Source organism: Protopterus annectens, chromosome 3.part0 (genome assembly GCF_019279795.1).
Source record: "Protopterus annectens isolate FY-2018-M chromosome 3.part0, PAN1.0, whole genome shotgun sequence".
NCBI classification, from domain to species: domain Eukaryota; kingdom Metazoa; phylum Chordata; order Ceratodontiformes; family Protopteridae; genus Protopterus; species Protopterus annectens.
Genome location: NC_056731.1, coordinates 651,007,475 through 651,013,474, shown reverse-complemented (window position 1 = coordinate 651,013,474; position 6,000 = coordinate 651,007,475). Strand labels below are relative to the sequence as shown.

General features: G+C 40.9%; 1 long non-coding RNA gene across 1 annotated transcript in view; it reads left to right on the top strand.

Moving 5' to 3' along the window:
* The first annotated feature begins 289 nt into the window (after positions 1-289).
* LOC122797275 overlaps positions 290-6,000 on the top strand; it is a 162,107-nt gene continuing 156,396 nt past the window's right edge. The window contains exon 1 of the long non-coding RNA XR_006364043.1: positions 290-409. This is a non-coding gene — a long non-coding RNA (uncharacterized LOC122797275). The remainder of the gene's footprint in view (positions 410-6,000) is intronic.

Sequence of the window (6,000 nt, the reverse complement as noted above, 5' to 3'; positions counted from 1 at the left end):
ATGGCATACTGTTGGAGAGGTAACCAACTGGCTTTGTTAAGCGTGATACAATGATGCTTATTTCTAGGTGAGAGGGTAATGAAACAGCAGATAGAGTTGTTTATAGTTTGGATGATGGAGGAGTTTTTCTTGGATGCTGATGCAATCAGTGGCAGTCCATGTTCAAGCTGGAGAAGTAGAATGCCTTTGCCTATGACGTTCCTGGTTGGTCTGAAGAGAAAGGGGAAACTTGTATAGGAACAAAATAGGAAGGAATTAATTTCTTCTGTATTTGTTTTTCTAGGTGAAGGTGAATGTTCAGCATGAGAACAAGCTACGTACCAAGGTATTTGACGGTGATAACTGGATCAGTGGAATTGCCATGATGGTCATGGATAAGAAGTGATTGAAAGTTTTTCTGCCATTTAGGGTAAGTACCAAACAGCATTACGTTTGTTTTGGAAGTTGTACTATAGTGGTTGACAGCTTTCACTGAGCAGATTTTATAATGTTATGATTCTTGATCTGAAATAACTTTGTTAATGTAAGTTTTAGAAACTTATACACCAAGTTGCTTCATACTGTTAACCACAATGGTTCCATTAGATATGCTCTAAATAGCAATATAGAAATGTATGTTGTTTTCTGTGGCAAGCAGAAAAATAGTCTTAGTGGGAATGGTTTTCCATAGAGAATGGAATGAAAATAAAAGATGGGGCATTTTTCACAACAGGAACAATTAGGCTATTCATCTGGAATATTGATATCTCCTTCCCAGTGAAAAGGGATAAACATTATTGCTACTTGATAAGACTATGCCCAGATTTCTTGATTTTGCAAGCAACACACTTAAATATGGCAGAAAGACAGAAACTAGAAAGTGGAGGTTGAAAGATTGGGTGGGCAGGTCACCATGTATCCTGAGGGAAGAAAGCAAGGAATAGTGACTGATTAAAAAAATGCAAATGACGGTGACTTAGGTAATCACTGACATATGGGGAATCTATGTAACTGTAAAAGGTTAGTTGGAAAGTTCTTTAATTACCATGATTAATATGTACATGCTGTCTGGTACAGTTGCTATAGAATTGGCAGATGCAATGGGTTTTGTTTCAAGAAGATTTCATGATCTGGGCAGAGGACTGGAATGCTGCAATTTATGGGTACAAGGTTTACTCCTACTCAAGGGAGACTCTAATTCAGTCAGAAGGCATGTCCCTTAGGAGAATAATTGTGAGAATTGTCCTTCAAAACTAAGGCTTTAAATACTTTGAGACAGTTGTATTCAAATTTATGGATAGCTTACAAGTATATGATTAATAATCTTCCAAACACACAAGAAAGTTGGAAGGGGTCAGGAGAGCACTGGACAACCATTTGAAATATATGGTGGATTTTGCTAAAAGTGTTTTTAACATAAAGAAGCTTGACTTCAACCCATCTAATCAGAAATTTCTGTCCCTGAAATTAAGGCAGCATCAAGCTGACAGATTTCTATATAAAACTGCCAAGCCGTGTATGGGACAAGAAGTTATTTTGCCCCATGAAATTTTGCAGTTCTTTCCAGGTTTCTCTCAGTGGCTATATTTGAAGAATACTTTAAGAGTGAACTGACCCTCAGTGATTGAAGCATATTTGGAGACACTGAATCTCCCTAAGTTTACTCCCAAGCAGTTGAATTTCCTGATGCTACCTTTCACACACGAAGAGATGATGATGGTCCTAGCTAGGGAAAAGAAGGGTAAAACACCTGGGCCTGATGGCCTTTCTGTAGAAGTCTAGCAAAAGGAGGGACTTAAAAAGTTTTCTTGCCCTTAGTAATACCATTTTAAATACCAGATTGGTTCCAGATACTTAGATGCAGGCCCTCTTCATTAGCCTTGTCAGCTCAAAGGTAACCCCTGGGTGGCAGGCATTGAATATAAGCTTGTAAGGACTCCCATCAGGTTTCTTCATATTGTCCTATCTCAATTGCAAACCATGATTATAAATAGTTTATGCTGTTATTAGCAGATAGGTTGGCCTACTTTCCCCCAGAAATAATACATAAGGACCAGAATGGGTTTGTAACTAGTCATACATTTGATAATCTCATTAAGACAGCACTTATAACTGAAAGCAAAATTAAATATGGCAAGGGTTTACTTAGTGCTAGTCTAGATGTAAAAAAGGCATTTGACACAGTGTGCTGGGATTACTTATTTGTGATGCTAAAGAATATGGTGTTTTCTCAAGGGATTTGTTTCCCTGATAAAAAAGAGTTCTATATTATTATTATTATTACAGCAAGAGTGAAAATAGGCGGAAGGCTTTCAAACAAGTTTACTTTACACGGAGGAACTAGGCAGTACTTACCTCTCTCCTCCTCCTGTTAGCTCTGTATGTGGAATCCTAGCCATTAAATGGTAATAAATGTCGTTTCCCATTGTCATTCTGGGGAATAAGCATATAACCCTTTCACTCTATGTAGACGATATGCTTTTGTACCTTAGTAAATCAGAGAAAGACTTAGATGTTTTGTACTGTTTTAACTGTATTTTTCATTGCTAGATGCTGTTTCATTACTCTAATTGCATTTTTACTGAATTACTTAACTATAAACTGCTTTTTCATACTGAGAGTTGTATTTTCTGTTTCTGAGTGCTCTATCTGTGCTTTTCTGTGCATTTTTTGTGAGGTTTCTGTGTTCTAGTCAGGTATCATATAACTGATTTGTTTGCAGTTAAAAGCATTCTCTAGAGTCTCCTTGCTCCTTTATCTGTTTAAAATTTTCATTTAGTGTCTGGAGCTAGTAGCTGTAATAGTTTCCCACCTGTTCTCCCTATTGGTGTCTTGTTCTTATACTTGGTGGCTTTGCAGTTGCCCATCCTTACTGTAAATTTGATCTGGGACACTCCTCCCAGTCTAGTGTCATTAGCTCATTTTACCTAATGCAGAGAGAACATTTGAGAAGGCCAACCCACTTAGGTTCTTAACCTTGAATTATCTTCTGTTCATGCTTTCTCCCTTTCCACTTTACTAAAAAAATTTGCTAGAATCTCCTTCTATTCTGACTGAGTGTGCTTCTCAGCTGATAAGTATATTTTTTTGGCACTTTTTAACTGTTCAGAGTAGAATGAAACAATAATTGAATTCAGTTCAGAATACAGTTTGAATAAATTGCAGTTATTTAAACAGTACTTGCTCTAATATTGCTACACACTCAAGTGTGCTAGCTTGCACTGCACTTGAATTGTTTTTAGTGCTGTTTTAGCTGTTTTGCTGTAAAAAAAATTCTAAGCTTGTTTCCTGCCTTTCCTGTAACAAATGTAGTCCAGATACAGATATCGTGTATCCAGGACTGTTTGTAAGCTTCTGAGCCCCCCAAGTCTTTCTGTGTTGGAGGGAAGCCTTCTAGCTTATCAGTGGGAGTGGTAAGCACTAAGTAGCCTATCTACCACAAGAGGACTGGTTTCTGGCCCAGAAATTGTAGTTATTGGCCGTTTGGGCAGTTTTTCCATTTCTTTGAACTTTTCTGGTTTAAAAGTCTGTGTTTGAGCTTGTTTCCCACTTATCCTGTAACTAGTCTAGTCCAGATACAGATTTGCTGTATCCAAGACTGTTTGTAAGCTTCTGAGCCCCCAAGCCTTTCTGTGTTGAAGGGAAGCCTTCTAGCTTATCTGTGGGAGTGGTAAGCACTAGGCAGCCTATCTACCAAAAGAGGAGTGGTTTCTGGCCCAGAAATTGTAGTTTATTGGCCGTTTGGGCAGTTTTTCCATCTCTTTCAACTTTCTGGTTTAAAAGCCCGCATTTGCGCTTTTCCCACCTTTCCTGTAACTAGTCTAGTCCAAATACAAACTTGTTGTATCCAGGACTGTTTGTAAGCGTCAGAATGGTGCCAAAGTCTGCTCTTCAATTTTTCCCTTAGATCTGCTAGTTCTCTCCTCTCCTGCACGTTTACTAGCTTATTAGTCTAGCACTTTACCAGACTTCTTGTAGCAATTATTGTAGCACACAAAAGTACTATCAGCACTAAATGTTCTACAATGAAACAGATCCAGTACTTACTACTAATGCCCACCCCTCCAGGCATGTCTAAAGGTCAGTTTCCTGTGCTTTCTCCAATTAACCTGGTGAACTTGGCCATCCTGACGCAATGTAGCAACTGTCTCATGTACACTGACAACCCTCTCCTCTTACCTATCAACACTCAAACTTGTGAGAGATGCACTTGTATATCCAAATTGGAAGCCACACACTCTCCAGTCAAGACCGGAATAGCTGGTCAAGAGGAGAAGGTCAACACTTGCACCACACCACATGGAACACATAGCCCTCCAGAACACACACCAGCACTGCCTTCCCATAAAAACACAAACCACACACCCACCTTCGCGGAGGCTTTCAATAAAAATCTACCCAAATAGCAGAGACCTCCAAGGCAGAAACGCACTTGACCACCACAACACAACACTAATCACGAGACACATAACTCTCCTAAACAGTGTGCCACTCAACCAAAGCCCCTAAGGCAAAACAGCATGCCCAACACACTAGTCATAGGTGACTCGATCATGAAGCACAATGATGTCCCACTCACTAGGTTGAATAAGGAGAAAGTAACAGTCAGCTGCCTGTCAGGTGCCAGGATCCACCACATAATGCATGCACTCAGGTCCCTCAACAACAGGTACAAATATGACTCTGTCATTGTACATGTGGATGTGAATGACCTGAGATGTACCTCCCTGGACTACTTGAAAAGAGACATGGAGGAGCTCTCAGATTATGTAGCCCAGGTGGGTATGACCCTAGCCCTGAGCAGTATCCTACCATCACCCAGAATGATACCACAGTACAAGCAGAAAATGATTGATTTCAGCAATTGGCTAAGTTTCTGGTGTCATTCTAGGGAGATCTAGTATTTGTCTTCCTGGGATAACATGATTGACAGACCTCAGTGCTTTGCCAGAGATGGCCTGCATCTGTCACCCCTGGGCTTCTGGATACTGGCCAAAGCTCTTGCCACCCCTATAGTGCCTTTTTTAGGCAGTGTTCCAAAGACCAAATTACCACCATAACAGCTACAAACAAATGCAATCTGAGGGTCATGCTGCTCGATGCTAGAAGTCTAAATCTCAAAATGCACTCACGCAAAGCACTCCTTAAAATGGAGAACATCGACATTTGTGCTGTAACAGAGACCTGGTTCAAGGCAACAGAAATCACCCCTGCACTACCAGGCTATAACTCATTCCACACCTTTCGGCCACAGAACTTGGACCGAAGCTCCAAAGGCAGTGGTGTTTCCATATTCATAAGGGATGCGTACACCTCCAGACTGGTAGCCCAACATAACGCATCAGAGATACTTCAGGTGCAGCTCACATTGGGTAAGACAGCGATTCAGGTCATAGCCTACTGTAGGTCCCCAACCATGTCCCAAGACTCACACTCCATGTTCCTAAGCACCGTGGAGAATATTAGGGTCCAACCTAACACTCTCATACTAGGCGACTTTAACTACCCCTCCATTAACTGGGAAAACTACTCGTGTATCAATTCACTTGCCCAATGTTTCCTGGAATTCATTAATTCCAATGCCCTGGACCAGCTCATTCTTACCCCCACTAGAGGTAGCAACATCCTTGACCTGATCATTACTAACATGGGTGACCATTGCTCTACACCAATAATCAACTCCTCCCTGGTTAGATCCAACCACAAACTAATCACCTTAGAAATCTACAAACCTCCCACCCATCCCCACCCCCTGCAAAGGTAACCATCATGAAAAACTTCTCCAAAGCTAACTTTGGGCTCCTAAAAAGAGAGGTGGTTAACTTCACAGCACCCATGCAAATGGCGAATAGTTGCATAACCGCTGAATCATACACCAGTGCACTGTACGAATGTGTACACAAATGCATGGATCTCGGCATACCCAGTAGAACCAAGGAAGCCAATCTGGTGGTTCCCTGCCATAAACAAAATCTACAACAGAAGGAGGAAACTGATGCGGAATAAGGTGAAGTCCCAAGA